Here is a 16,125-nt window from a genome sequence, read left to right on the forward strand (position 1 = left end):
CAACAGGCACAGCTGGCATCTGCGAGTCCCCCGAACCCAGTCGGACCACACTGCGGTACACCTTTAATAGCTGTGCTGTGCGGATGCCATCCTGATGCACTTGCGGGTCTTCCATGCTGGTCAGCGTTACGCTGTCAGAGGTGTTTGCCAGCTTGGGCCAGCTGTAGTAACACGGCAACTATAACATCCGGTGAAGGCCATTACCGAGGCTGCACGACACCTGATACAGTCAGATCCACTTGAGTGGTGTGTACCTTTGATACCCTGGAATGGGAAGAGGAAGAAGAGCGCAGTGTTTTTCAGCATCAGACCAAAGTGATCTAACAGAACTGGTTCCACTGGGCAGCAAATCAGAAAGCACCTGACTAACTCAGAAGGGTGTGTGAGTGCTGGGTGAAAACAAACAAAATTATTGGCATTTAGCTGAAAACTTACTCATTCACATAATGAGTTTGTCCGTTTACTCATCCCTGTGTTTTTTCTTGCCTGTTTCTATTTACTCATTCAGCTGATGGTTTTTTTCAAAGCAACTTAGTTATTTACAGAGCTGGGTACATTTACTTAGCAGACACTTTTGTCCAAAGCAACTTCCAACGAACTCTATGTAGTGTTATGAGCCCACACACCTTATTCACCGCGGTGATTTACACTGCTAGATACACTACTTACACTGGGTCACTCATCCATACATCAGTGGAACACACGCACACACGCTATGGGTGAACCTGAACAGCATCTCTTTGGAGTGTGGGAGGAAACCAGAGCACCTAAAAATTTACACTGCTAGATACACTACTTACACTGGGTCACTCATCCATACATCAGTGGAACACACGCACACACGCTATGGGTGAACCTGAACAGCATCTCTTTGGAGTGTGGGAGGAAACCAGAGCACCTAAAAACTTACACTGCTAGATACACTACTTACATTGGGTCACTCATCCATACATCAGTGGAACACACACTCTCTCTCTGTCACTCACACACTATGGGGAACCTGAACAGTATATCTTTGGACTATGGGAGGAGAGCAGAGCACCTGAAAGGAAACCCACACAGAAATGGGGGAGGACATGTAAACACCACACAGACTGAGTGGGGATCAAACCCACACCCTCTCACACCACCCAGGAGCTGTGAGACAGCAGTGCTTCTCACTGTACCACCTGTAATATTTATAGGAGCAATTTAGGGTTAATACCTTGCTCAAGGGCTTGCTCACGGGTAGTTCAGCTGGAGGTGGGATTTGAACTGGTCACCTTTGGATCCAAAGCCAGCAGCTCTAACTATGCTATCAGCTGTCTGCTGAGCACCTCTATATTTATGTGTATGTACAGTAAGTTGAATATCATAGACTGCTGCAAACAGAATTTCTACCTGGGTTTCATTCATTCATTCATTCATTCATTCATTCATTCATTCAAAAATAACAGAAAGAGAGGAAGAAATCTCATAAGGGGCCCTGCTGTTGGAACAACTGAGTGAGGTACTGAATGTGCAACCGCTAAGATAAAAAGTGCAGAAGCGTTCACTGCGTTAAATAAGGCCACCTGCTGAGAAAATGAGTAAGTGGATTAAGAAAGATGCGCAAAATTTGTCGAGTTCAGAACTAATAATAATACTGTTCTAGTTGTGGCAGGGTCCTGAATCAGCAAAAAAAAAGTGCGAATAAAACCGGGAAGTTTATTTCCCCGTCGTATTAGACGATCGAAAAAGATAAAAAGCTACCCTGAGCTAAGGCTAAACTTGCCACAACGGCACTACTTTTTAATACCAGGGGTTACCTTTCCGTTCCCTCGAAGCCCCTAATTGAATACCATCCCGCACGGCAGGAGAAATTGGCTTAGCGGACACAAAATTATTATTATTCAGCCATCAGGTTTCAATTACTGGGGTTTAAGCACACATGGAGTCATATTAAAACACGCGGGCCGCAAGGCCGCAAGGCCGCGAGCAGCAGCCGCCTCCGCCGAAAGCTCCCCGTTCGAACGCGCTCCTCCGCAGAGCTCGGCTGCCTCGCTCTGTCATTAGACACGCGGGGTCCCGCCCGCTCGCTGCTTCCCTCGGCGGGGTGGGGGAGGCTCGGGGTGAAAGGCGCGGGTGTGCGCCGAGAGACTGGACCAGGAGCAGGGGCTGGACCGGGACCTGCGCAGCTGCACGGACTAGTAAAGTGGAGGGACTGTAAGCGATCCGGCGAATCTCCTCACATTCACCTCTCAACACCTAAACATCTCTTAACGACCTCCGAGCTGCTCGGTGTCACATGGCACCCGAGGAAGTCGTGCGCGCCACACTGCTTCTAAAAGTCTTACCTTCTCATCTATTTCTGGCAAGGTCCGTAGCCCCCGCCTCCACCACCCGTGTGCCAGAACGCCTTTCAGGGTACGTTAAAACACACAAGATCCATTATTGCTGCAACACGGAGGCCGGCGAGGCTCGGGGGTGTCCGAATGACAGCCGCGACCGCGCGTTCTACTCAGCCGTGAAAACGCCCCATTCCTTATTCAGGCCACCGCGTGCCTGGCTCGTCAGGGCGGGTGGCACCGCGATGCGCCGCCGTCGGGCTGGCCAGGGCCTCCGCGGAAGGACAGGGGCCACGGGGAGTGCGATCGCCTCCCCGTCCCGAGGGACGGCTAAATTATTAACTGCCACTTACACAAGCGGGAAACTGTCGAGAGTAAACCCATTAAAACTGTTAGTTCGCTGAACGCTCCCGACATTTCGGTTTTTAAAATCTTTGTCAAAGTCATCAAATTGCCTGGGCTTTTAAAAATTTTATGCTCGGGGGGGGGGGGGTTATGGTAGCCTTTTTTATGTCAGCGGTCCTGTCGTTGCTCAGAATAAATAAATAAAAATACATATAACTGCACAAATGGGGAGGAGATGAAGGTGGAGAAGGGCTCGCTCCGCTGAGATAATACAGTAAACAGCCCCTCGGATGCGTACATGTACGGCGGCCCCCTCCACCTCCCGCAGCCTTGATTTACTGGAGATGAATGCAAAGCATATAAAGCCCTGTGTGTTTTTAATTCGGCAAATTGCTGAAAGGGTGATGAGCCTTTATGTCACTGTAACAGCCAATTTTTGTCCCCGGGGGCGGGCGGTGGGTGAGGGCGTGCGACTCGGCTTGATCTGCGCTCCTCTTGCCGTTTTGGCCCGTTTCTCGACCCTTTCTTCCCCTCCTGGCAGTTTTACCGTATTAATACACCGAGACCCATTAAACGCTGGAGCTGCAACCCCTGGGAACTCTCGACGGAACATACCGCCCAAGACGCCTCTCCGTTACCGGATCAGCTGACGGCAGCTCGCCGCTGTCGCTCCCAGGTTCCCCTGCATACAAGTGTCACGCTTCTTTGCCGGGAAATAATCTCTCTTTGTTCCAGCACGTTCGATCGAAAAGCCATCGGGCCGTGTGCTTGTCCCGAGACACGCGGTCTGGTACGCGCACGGGCGATCAGGCGCAACGCAACGGGTATCACGATTCGGACAACACGCGTTTGCGCCGAGAACTTCCCGACAACCTTTGACAAACGGGAAGGTCCTTTTTTTAAGTCGGCACATTCTTAACGGAAACATAACGCACGCAGGGTGAAATCCTCGGATTTATTGTAGCGCAAGGGGGCCTAGCAATTACCGTCCATTACGGCTGCACGCGGAAGACACTGGAGGGAATACGCAAATACGCACAAGGGCCGTGGGATGCTATATCTCATTTGACACTGGGCCTAGCGCTCCTCAGCAAAACTGAAGACATAAAAGGACTTGTCTCGCATGAAATGTTAGCAGAATTGCTAATTGCAAGGAGGTTCTTCTAATTAACGCAAAAAGAGGTCTCCCAAAGGGAGAGCCATGCAATGCCTGTGTCGTGAGCTTATAACTTCACCACCTATCTGATTCATTGGCTTAATCAACATCGCTTAAGCTTTGCCGTTATTGTATTCATTTATCTACTTAAGAGATGCCGCTATGTCTGTGGAAAAGCCTGGGAGATCTCCGGTCCGGCTGACACGGGCCAAAGGTACGGGAAACACTCCAAAAGACGCTAAAGGCCATCCTATCGATCGGATGGTCCTGCGCATCAAAGGCCCAGTGAAGATGCAGGGTTTCCTTGATTCTGAGGACATCCCTGTATTTCCAACAGGCGGTGTTGGCGAGGCAAACATCTGTCATCTGAAAACCTTTAGTGTGGCATCATCTGGAGTGTGTCACAACGTACTAGCTTAGTGTGTGGCTGCTGTGATGTCTGCCAGTCAATCTGGAAAGCGCTGCGTGCCACCGCTGTTTCTGTTTCTACGATCTGCCGCCGAAGTACGGTCCAAGGGAATCTCTGCTTCTGTCGATGAAATGCACTCATTGTACTTTTCTCTGTGTACGTTGTTCAGGAGAGAAGCGTCTGCTAATTGAATAAATGTAATAAAAGCTTTTGAAAAAATTGGGTGGCACATCGAGTGGCGCTTCTGTCTCACAGCACCTGGGTGGTGCACGAGAACGTGGCTTTGATCCCCCTCCCAATCTGTGTGGAGTTTGCATGTTCTCCCCGTGTCTGTGTGGGTTTCCTCCGGATGCTCTGGTTTCCTCCCGCAGTCCACAGACATGCTGCTCAGAGAGTGTGTGTGTGTGTTCCACTGATGTATGGATGAGTGACCCAGTGTAAGTAGTGTATCTAGCAGCGTAAGTCACCGCGGTGAATAAGGTGTGTGGGCTGATAGCACTAGATAGACTTCATTGGAAGTCGTTTTAGAGAAAAGCGTCTGCTAAATAAATAAATGCACATTAGAAACTGCTGTCTTTGCCCAGTGCATTCAGCTGTCCACTGCAAAAATTCTCTCTGATGTGAAGACATCTCACCATGTCCACCTTGCAGCCACTTTCAGAATGCTGATGCTGCTGAAGTGGACCACCCTTTCGTTTCTTCTGGACCGTGAAAAGCCCCCTGAAGCCCTTTAAAGTCCTATTCGCAAATGGTCCGCCGATGCTACTCTTAGTCCTCCCATTATCCACAGAACACAAGCTGATAGATTCTTCTTTAAACATTCAGCCACGTGTTTTGTGCTCCAATGTTGGCTTTAGGTCAGGAAGCACTGCCGAGTGACATGAGCAATGACCAGTGAGGAGGACGTTTTGGCCCCAACGGCCCTGCCTCTTCCTTTGCTGAGCACATTCTCACATCCTTTTCCTATGAGCTTTATAACAAGTGGGCTTCCTTTTACTGGTGCCAACTTGGAGACACACCAGGCTGAGACAGATTACACAAAACAGCATATCAAACATAATCAATCTTGAACCCCTGGAAGGCATCAAAGAGTAATTACTGCAATCTAGGTGAGCTCTGCCAGAGCCAACATTTTGCCACCACGGTTCACTCAAACCCAAGCCGCTGTTAACTTTCAGACATCTATTTTGGAAGTCTACACACTAACACTGTTCATCATCAGTCGATAGCACAACGAAGAGAAGCCTGAACAGGAAATAGAGCAGTTGCTCGGAGGCCATCGCTGTGCCACGGCGCAGCGCGGCCTGAACTTCCACGGCTCCAGGTGGTGAAAGGCGAACCGGCCTAAAACGAATCATCATCAATATTTCCAGATGTTCAAACTCACTCCAAAAGGCAGCTTATTAATTACATCATTACTCCAAAGTGATTGTTGCCCTTACAACCTTAGCACTCTGTGTCAACATATTCAGTCAAAGGACTTTTTAAGGATCTGCACCTCAGGCACCATTGATTAGCAAAACAAGAGTGTGTAGTAAGTGGACTTGTGACCTGAATGATTCCAGGTTCAAGGCCCCGGAGGGGGGGGGTGTGAATTCACATGTTCTGTCAGTGTTGTTTTTCAAAGCTGTTTCATTATTCTAAAATGCATTCAAAGTCGTAAAGAAGCCAAAGGTGACACTGTAAACCAGTTAGAAAAAACATCTTTGGTGAAATTCTGCACCAAGAATATTACACATAAAGGCGAAAAAGAGAAAAAAGGTGTTGGGTAACTCAGCCCAGCAAGTTTTAAACGTTAATAATGGAACTTGTGTTGGTGTCCAAGTACATAATACAAGATCAAACATTTTGGAACTGCGGGACTTCATGTTAAAAGAGCTGAAATGAAATTCCCTGTGCTGTTTTGACAGGTGTTTCCAGGATGTTTTGTGCTGCTCCATTGTATGTCATTAGTGTGTTATATTTCGCATGTGGTTCACAAATGGTACCAGTAACACACGGAGATATGAGAAACATCAGAACCATGCGTGAAGGTTAAATGGTTCCTAATTATGCCAAAGCGCTGCCCTCCGAGCTTCAGCCAGATCTCACTTCTTCAATAAGACACAGAAAGTGCACTGCAGGTAAAAATATTTACCAACCTCTAGTTCATTTTGATAAAGAACCAAAAGGCAAGTCATATTCCACTATTGACTGGTTATTGATACATACTGTAAATATTTATCTTACACCTTTGTCTAGCAAAGGCAGATTTGCATAACTACATTTACATTTATCCATTTAGCAGACGCTTTTCTCCAAAGCGACGTTCATCTCAAAGAAAATATACCTTGTACATTACATTAAGAGAAAGAGAGACATAGGTCCAGACATGTGATTCTTAAGTAAACCTAGTTTGTTTCTTTACACTTTATGCACCGATGTTCATCGCACCAGTAGGTGCACAAAACTCAGGGCAGACGAATTCTGATCACCTTCCTACAACTTTTTTAAAGGTACACAAACATTTACATAGGATACAGGAGTAGCGGCTGTTAAACAAGAGGCTTATCTGGGGATGACCATAAAGTCACGGTGCATGAAAATTTACACCGTACATGAGCTTGAGAGATCTTGGGCCAAGTGAGTCCAGAAAAGGTGAGTTTTCAGACCCTTCCTGAATGCAGAGAGAGTTTCAGCAGTTCTGAGTGAGAGGGGGAGGTCGTTCCACCACAACGGAGCCAGAACTGAGAACCTCCGCACTTTACCTTTCGTGCACGGGACCATCAAGCGAGCAGAAGTAGATGGGCGAAGGGGTGTGGTTGGGGTGTAGCGGTTGATCAAGTCTTGGAAATAGTTGGGAGCATTTCTATTGATGCATTTGGAGGCAATAACCAAGGTCTTGAGTAACTTAATTAAGTAGGTAAGTTACTTACAGTTATTTAATAATTTGTACAGTATGACAGTTTCTATTGTATCTGTTGAGGTTAAGTACCTGGTTCAAGGAGACAACAACAGAAACAGGGATTCCAGGACTTCTGACTGCAAGGTGACGGATCTAACCTCTCCGTCACCTAATGCCAGAATTCAGTAAAAGTGTTTCCCAGCTACATCAAGCTTCCTTTTCTAAAAAGCAGAAACTTGGGGTGATCTCTATGCTGAGTGAAATGTTTAAAACTTTTTTTTTTTTTTTAAATAGCTTTTCTGTTTTGATGTATTATGGGGTATTTAAAAATAATTGTGGGTTTCTCACAAATGCAGTTTTTTTTTTTTAATATTCGAAGTATTGCCACATCAGGGTCACTTGTGTCATATCAGGGTGGTGAGAATTCCTAAACACAGCAAGAGCAAGTCAAGGTTATGGCGCAGACGGCCACAAGACTAAACACTGTCCCGAAATCGAGCACAACCCGGGCCTCTTGTGTTTATAGACAATTACAGTATAGCGGGAGCACAAAAACGGGAATGAGAAAAACGTGCGACCGAACCGAGCCAGTCGAGTCACAGCCGAGTGCAGTGAGCGAGTGCCGTCCACTCAGACCCTTCTGCTGAAGGCCCCTTTTACCGGAGAGACTGCGAGGGCCGGTTTCGGTCCACCACCGGAGAAAACGCGGGGGATTCAGAGCATGCAGGACAGGCCGAAGGGCAAGGAAAATGAAAGTGATCTGAAAATAAGGCAGACAACTTGCACGCACTTCATGTTCAACTTTGTTCCTCTCTCTCCTCGCCAACATTTTTGCTCTTTTTGTTTTTACAGCTGACATTTAAGATGTTCCAACCACCTTCGAAAACCTAATGAAAACCTCTCTGAAGTACGTCTGCGGAATAACGCCGATGCGGCAATTCGGAGACACCGTGAACAGGTAACCCTCGTCGCAACCGTGCTGTACGCCGTGCGTTTTCTGTCCTCAACCAGATGCTGCTCAGCTTATCGATACGGGAACATCTGACAGCAGCGGTGATCCCCTCTTGTTCTGCCAATACCAGCGGAGGCACTGATGGAAAGAGTGTGGATCTGTGCGAGACGGCGGCGATCCAACGCCGGCCACCGAGGGCCATGAGAGCCATCCGTCATTCTTCATGCGTGTAGAGCGCTGGCTAACTACAGCGCAGCGGCCCACCGCAGCGCCCGTGTTGCACGGCATTTTAATGACCGGCTTCGTCATGCGCAGAAAGCTGGGCTGCCGGCCTTCGGGGGGCTGCGATCGCGTTTCCTTGGCCCCCACTTACACGCACAAAGGGAGCAGCTTTAGCCTAATTAGCCACGGTATTTTTGTGGCTTGTTTGCTTAAATTTGCAATGTGTGATCTGAATTAAAATATGGCTCAGTACTTGTTCCTAATAAAAAAGTTAACCTTGCCCCCCCGCCAGCCCCGTCCACATTCCCACTCATACGAAAGTAATTTAGCTCGAGAAAAACGTACATTCTTCAGGCCTGCTCCGCTCGGCGGGTGTCCTTGAACGCTGGTAATTGCTTCCATGCAAGACCACTACCTCAGATACATTTGCGCATGGCAGTGCCCTGATCTCCCGTGTCCGTGCCGTCCGTTTTCTCCGAGACCCCCTCCCGCCCCGGGACTCTTTGGAGTTCCAGGCTGCTGGCAGCCCTTGCTCTATCTGCTCCGTGTTGTTTGCCAGTAATGGTCTTTGCTGCTGATGTTTCATGTTTCACACTCGTGAAGGAAAAAAAACACTCTTTCCTCCGTCCCCAGAATCCTGCTCCGTCTCTCGGTTGTAGAAAGCAAGAAGACAAAAGAGCGCAAGTTTTCCGACGCTACGGAGCCAGACTGCGAGGTGTTGCAGACCGGTTGCCATCTCTTTTCCCTGCTCTTTACTCTTTCTGGATAAGTAATCTCACAGTTGATCTATAACATGCTCTGCCCGAGGAAGACCTCCAGTGAGTGTGGAACAGCAAATGCAATTGCATGTCGACACACACACTTAGAGAAGTGCACATGGATTTATACAGGCTTGCACAAGGAGACACACACGCTATCAATAAGATGCTGCGATGCTGCAGAGGAAAACCCCAGGTTGTCAGTGCGACCTGCCGCTGCAGCCATCTCTCTCCTCGTGCGTCCGTCAGACGTGAGCGCGCACAAGGGCGACGCTGCTCACGGTCCATTTTCGCTTAGCTGCTCCAATGACTTCCCCTAATAGCCATCCAAAGGCACGTGTAATAAAAGGACACGTAAAAAAGAGCAGTTCTCTACCTGTAGATGGCAAGCGGGCTCTGATTCCCAACGAAGATGAGGCACACCTCTAAAGTTCGGTAAGCTGGATCTCGCAAATTAGCTGAGCACCACGAATAACTCCGACACACGCTGCAGATGCACATCCACGGATGCACGTCTCAGTGATGTCAGTCAACGTGCGCTGTTATTGTTTTAATAGGTGGAAAAATGCGGTGGTGCGGAGCTCCTGTTGTGAAACAACCGAGGGACCACACAGATTTTGTGGGGAAAAACTTCCCTTTTCCGAGGGATTTACAGCGCAGCGAGTCAGATTTCCTCCTTTCCCCGGTACCTCATGCAGGTCCTTGTAATAAATTTGAATTCTGACCCTCGGGCAGCTGGCAATGTGTTGACTCTTAATACAAGTCTCAACCGCTTCACTTTTTGGGCATTCTTTGTTTACTATTCTAACATTCTCCGAGCATCACGACAGAAAGATTTATAACATGATTTATAACATTGTTTTTCTGAACGGAGCAAATATTAAACAAATTCCTCCAAACAAAGTCACCAGAAATAACAATTTGGCAAATGCTTACATGGGTCAAACAAAGTACATCTTGCTCCTGAACTATAAATGTATCCCTTGTGTAAGTGCGAGAGTTTAGACACTGCTTTTTGGGACACATCTTCAAGAAAGCGTTTTATGAAAAAGTCTTGATGTTTGTTTGGGAATGGTCAGACGGGAGGTCCCGCTAAGATCTACGGCTGCAGACTCAAACATACGTTCAGGGCGCAGATTGTTACGTGACAGATGGTGTGGGATTTCGTGTTTAAAGAATCAAATAAAAATATGGTGCGAGGCTGGACCGCAGCCGGAGCAGGAAGCAAGGAGAGCAGGGACCGAGCAGGGTAAATCAGACGGAAAGACAGGAGCCCGAGCCGAGAGAGGCTGCCATCCCACATGACCGTGGCTGAGGATGGGGGACACAGGACCACCCACCCAGACCCCCACAGGGGGACTTTTACTGTGGGAGGGGCGCGCACTGAAAACGCTCTATAAGCCCCACTAGGGAGGCTTTCCATACCCACAATGCATCTGTGTGTACAATAAATGGGGTGATTCCTGCAGTGCTGTCCATGAAAATTCATTCTTGAGAAAAAGCATATGAAAAACAATAACGAGGGATACTGGTCGAAATGGGTCCAGAAGCCATGTCTCTTCCTGTTCCCAGGTGCTTTCACTTCCCATAGTCGACCATTTCATGACACAGACCATTTGGCAGAGGCGGTAAATCAACAGTAAAAACGCCCTCCACCTCGGCTGTGTTGTCTGTCTCCAGTATACTGGAACGTACTCGGTTTTTGTGGTTCTTTCCTGCCAGCAGCCACCATTCTGCAGACCCAGAGAGTTCCCACTTGTAGCCCACGAGATGTCTTTGTATCATTTCTGTGACAGAATGAGACCACACAAGCGCCGCTGAAAACAAAAACATGTTCTGTAGCATAAAGAGCAGTGGAAAAAAAACATTTGCCGTGCATGAGTGCACCTCGGATACACCGACAGTAAAATGTTTTTGTGCATATTTACTTGCTGTCGATGTTTGGCCCGTATCGCTGTCCTATTGCTACGGGAAGGGACAAGGCCCCACCACACACTATCTGAATGTGTCCCGTCCAAAACCAATTCTGAGCCCCAGCCACAAGAGCCATAACTGTTAAAATCAAGAATTCTTCATCATTTTCATAAAAGCTTGGGGAAGGTGGAAGGTGTGTTAGGCTTGTCATAGACAGTTGACCAATCAGGTGGATGGAATGTTCAGCTGGGTGTAGTAATTGGCTAGGCTCGTTAGACAGAGCTGACCAATCAGGCGAATGGAATGTTCGGCTGGGTGTACCGATTGGCTCGGCCCGTTAGACAGAGCTGACCAATCAAGCGGATGGATCGTTCAGCTAGGTGTACTGATTGGCTAGGCCCCGTTAGACAGAGCTGACCAATCGGGCAGATGGTGTGCTCTGCAGGCTGTGCCGACTGGCTAACAGTCACGTGCCGTATTCCGAGATCTCTGAGATTCGGCGACACGGTGCTGGCAGGGAAGCGGGGCGAAGAGGGTCAGGCTGGGCCCAGCGATCGTAGCTAAGAGAGAGAATGGCACCACAATCCCAGCTCCCTCCACTAATGGCATCCATTAACCTGAGTCCTGTTTGAGGACCACTGAGACTCTCCAGTGGTCCCACAACAAGTCCCTCCTCCTCCCAGCATTCGCTCCCACATTCCATCGAGACCCCAAAGTTCATTTTATCAACATGATCACGTGCCAGCCGCCACCCCCAGCCTGTCCCGCTGGGACTATTGGGATAAAAAGGAAACCTTTTGACTCACCATTCCAGGGAAAGGCGACACAAAAGTAGAACCGGGAACTCACAGAATTATTGGTTGCTCAGGTTTTAATTTCAAATGTAACGGCAGCAATAAGTAGACACTGATTTGCTGCTGTGATGTATAAATAAATTTTGAAAGATACCATTAAACTGGGACAAAATATAGGGTCTTCATAAGGTAACATAACGACAGTCATTTTTGACAAGATCAGGGGGTAAAGGGATCAGTCACAGTGGGAGGACAGTACTCAGTCCTTAGCTCCTTCAGTTGTGTCTAATGCTGAATGTGCTTAATTGACCCATTTGAGAGGGATAAACAAAGACTCTGTTGTAAGTGTCACATCTCGACTCCAGCGCTCCCAAGCAAGCGGCTTGTACCGGGCCATCAGAGCGTGTACACCTTCGCTGTTTCTCCCATGAGCTCACATCCTGTTCATTCGAATGAGGACGGAACTGTGGTAATGATCGCTGAGAGGCCATTCAGGGAAAGTCTTTGCAGCGCATGGAGCCGAAGGAGCTAAGTGAAGAAGCGGAGAGCCACTGCCGCATCACCGCATCCCCGCATCTCGTGGCACTCGCTCTGTTTCAGAGCTGTCGGGCGTTCGCAGCTTGGGGGTAAGCAGTGGGGGGTCTAGAAGGACACGTGACCTTGTTTGATTTACGGAGCAAGGTGTCCTAGGTGGTTCCAGGATGGGAAGTGTGTGGTCAGGGGTTATTTTTATACTGTATATCACAATGTACCCACACATGCAACTGGCACACAGGCAACTGGCAAAGTACTATGCCAAGAACTCACACCTAAGGTTCAAAGGCAACACTGCGGTCATAGGTCAGGTTTCACAACTGTCATCCCTGCCCTGTCATCCCCTGCTAGTAAGAATGGCACCCATTTATCTCTGTTTCCCCCCGCAGAGAAAGAGTAATTTTAAGATGGACTGTGAGTGTCTGAAGGTCTCTCCCGATGCTCTCGTGGGGTTCATCACAACGACATGCCAGCACCCCCATCAAGCAGAATCTCTTGATTTCCAACGTCACTTTTACATTTACATTTATTCATTTAGTAGATGGATGCTTTTCTCCAAAGTGACGTACATTTCATAGAAAATCCAGTAAATAAATACATAGTAAACACATAAAAAAACACTTTTCTCGAACCATGTCTACACGTGTTCACCTGACTTCTATAATTGCATTTAAAAAAAGTTTTGAAGCTCTGATGTGTCTAAACAGACATGATGAACATTAGCATTTCACTGCCCAAGGCAGTTCTCTTGGCTGCCAGGAGCATTGCTGCTGGCACAGCTCTACTTCATTAAAACAATAGAATAAATGTAATACAATTATATGAAAGGTAATGAATAAACATTGTGTCTATTCAGGATCTCAAATAGGTTTCACCGTGTTTCCAGTGTGATACTGCATTCTAGAACCTGGGTGACTATTACCCTTGTAGGACCCTTGTACCCTACTATTAACATGTACATTAAGTCACTTACCTGCACGTTTGTGGAATGGAGTAAGAAGGCACAAGTGAAACACTTACCTTTAACAGATCAAGGGTCACCAGGGCCACCACAGCAGAGGCACGGGAATCATGGGAAAAAGAAAACAGAAGAATTCTGGTTGGTTAGGGTAAATATCACAAAGGATCCACATGGCATCTACTACATAGCACCGCTTGTCAAACAGCCTACAGTCGAACTGTCAGTCTGAACCATCACCACCCCCCAAAAAAAAATTACAGTATATAATGTTAGTGCACTGGTTGATATGCATGATTGCACCATGGTCTCAGGAAAAATGACATTTTGTTTCACTGTATACAAGCTATACAGAGGAATGACAATAAAAACAACTTGAACTTCAACTTGATATGATGAAGTATGCAATCTTTATTTGTCATTAGAGGAGTTAAAAATCAAATGTTGGCTTTAGGGGACTCGGGACAGTGTCCCGTGACCCTGATGCATCACTGTCTGTCATATTCTCATCCGTTGTGAGCGTGGGGGGAGTATGGGGGGAGTGGCGGCTAGCTTTCACTCGGTCTCCTACGAGCCACTGCAGCGTGACGTTATCGTAGGCGTTTTGTTTCGAATCATTCAATGCTCCAGTTTTTCTTAGTGGACATTTCAAAGTGAAATACTGCGTTATTTTGCTTTTTAATGTCGATACTGCAGTATTGTGTTAATAATGGCCTCTACAGCCAAAAGAAATCACAGTGTGTTGTCAATCGCTCTTCTCATGCATTTGATTAATTTAAGCTTGATTATATTTCATTAAGCAAACCAACCTTGTTCCCAGTCAGTTTGGATAATCGACATTCTGCTGTATTTATGAACAACTGCTTTGGGATCAGTGCTATTTACACATGCTGGAGGGGCTTTTGTTCATAGCCAGTTCCAGCGGAAAGGGCCCACACTCTGTGCAGTGCACGTGAGCGTTAAATCCTCATGAATCAGCACATGAGCGGTGGGACGAGCACTAGAATTCAGCCTGCGTTCTTCCCAGATAATCATCTGAATCTGAAGTGTGTTGTAAAACTAGCCACAATTTAAAATAAGGGCAATTTATCGGTGCATCATAAAACTACTTTCAAGGAAATCAAAAAATAAATGTTAGAATAGATTTCCTATTCTATTAACCTTTGGGTTACATTTTGTTCTTTTCTTCTGTTTCCCAAGTTTAAAGCAATAGGGGAAAACACGAACAAAGAAAATGTAGGTCAAAAAACAAAACAGACGAAAAAATTCCTTTAGCAGTTAACACATTACTTTGAAAGATCCATCGTAAATAAAAATAGTCATTGTGTCTCGCACGCACACACACATGCACACACGCAGGCACACGGTGGAGTGCACCTAATGACGGCTGTTAAATGAGAGGCAAATTATGGGTTAAATTAAGGTGCCCTACGAATACTTAGAATAGAGCCCCCCCCCCCGCCCCAAAATGAGCCAAGGCTGGTGGTGGTAATGAGAAAATGGCAGTGAGAGGAAGGACAGGCAATTAGACTCCGGCGGAGCCCCACTGGACACAGAGTGATTTAGCAGAAAGCTGCCTTGAGCCCCGGACGGCCGTCCCCGCCACAGCCCGCTCGGCTGGTGACAGCCGTCCAGATGTCAATGGAATTACCATCCGTTTACAGCTGATTTAGCGGCGTCACCCCCAATCTTCCCTTTCACTTGTGACAGAAAGGCGCAAAGGGGTCCACGCAGAGACGCGTCTTCCAACGGGACCTCCGGCGGCTGGGGGGGGGGCAGAGTAGGGTGCCGCTACATCTCATTGCAGGGCTCATTGCCCCACCACCTAAAGCCGCACGCGAACAGTGGGGTGGGGACAGGGTGGGGCTACCGAGGAAGGGCTGCAATCCCGGGAGCCATAGGGAATGTACCATGCTCCTTTAACAACTACAGAAGCCAAATATGACACCAGCAAAGGACAGAAAGGCATATCTATACACCTGCACAACGTTTGCCGTTATGCCATTATGTGTAATTATGAATCTAATTACGTAAAAGCTTGTCACACACTTCTACCCAGACCGGAGCGACCGAATCCCATTCGCTTCACCACTACGCACTTTACATCAGACAGCTTTGTCCTCCAAGACTGTAGGGTACAAGTGACAGAGGCTGCGTGGAGCAGAGCTCAGCTCCCCAGCAGTCGAGCGTCTACAAGTGCGATATCAAAGTGACCGGCTTATCGTTAATTAGCTCTCTCTACAGCCACTTAAGAGTCTGCGTCTCGCTCAACCGTCTTTTAATAGTCTGATAAACAGACTGCCTTTTCAATACAGCATTAATCACGGAATTTAATTATCACGCTCTATTATTGATCACGCTCTAAATCGCACGTGATGATATTTTTATTGTAATTGCGAGGGGAAGGAGGGTCCGGACGCGGCGGGTAACACATCGCTGGAGAACATACACGTCACTTACTCTGCAGCCAACGGGGTGACGCTTTTCCCCGCATGCAGAAGATTCGGAAATAAAAGCAGGAGTGATATTTTAGCTTGAAATGCATGAATAAAGCCAAGAATGAAGCTCCATTACCAGCTACTGCCAAATCAATTGTTTGAATTAAAATTCTGAAGAGAACAATATCAGCATTGCACAAGTTTAAAGCTTACTATGAAGAACTGGCTTCTAAATAAGGACTGCAGGCCAATTCCAAAGAGACGTTTTAATGAGCTCCTCTGCATCACCGCGGCATGCCGGCAGGGGGGTTAGGTTGAGGGTGGGGGGTGCTGGAAAGAGATTACACCTCACCTACAGATATTACCCAAAAAAAAGAAAAAAAAAAACATTTTTAAACTGTTCTTATTGATGTGGCTCGACTCAATTTTGAACGTGTAGAGACAATTTGGCGCCC

General features: G+C 47.4%; 1 protein-coding gene across 5 annotated transcripts in view; it reads right to left on the minus strand.

Annotated features, from left to right (window-relative positions):
* Window positions 1-16,125, minus strand: part of bnc2 (basonuclin zinc finger protein 2) — a 142,116-nt gene that overhangs the window by 100,903 nt on the left and 25,088 nt on the right. The window contains exon 1 of one of the 5 annotated variants that reach the window (XM_029259059.1): window positions 13,248-13,278. The exons of the other annotated variants lie outside the window; for them this stretch is intronic. The gene's annotated coding sequence lies outside the window, so the exon portion shown is untranslated. Of the gene's footprint in view, window positions 1-13,247; window positions 13,279-16,125 lie in introns of those variants that run through there. 5 annotated transcript variants of the gene reach the window in all.

The sequence above is a fragment of the Scleropages formosus genome, chromosome 16 (genome assembly GCF_900964775.1).
Source record: "Scleropages formosus chromosome 16, fSclFor1.1, whole genome shotgun sequence".
NCBI classification, from domain to species: Eukaryota; Metazoa; Chordata; class Actinopteri; order Osteoglossiformes; family Osteoglossidae; genus Scleropages; species Scleropages formosus.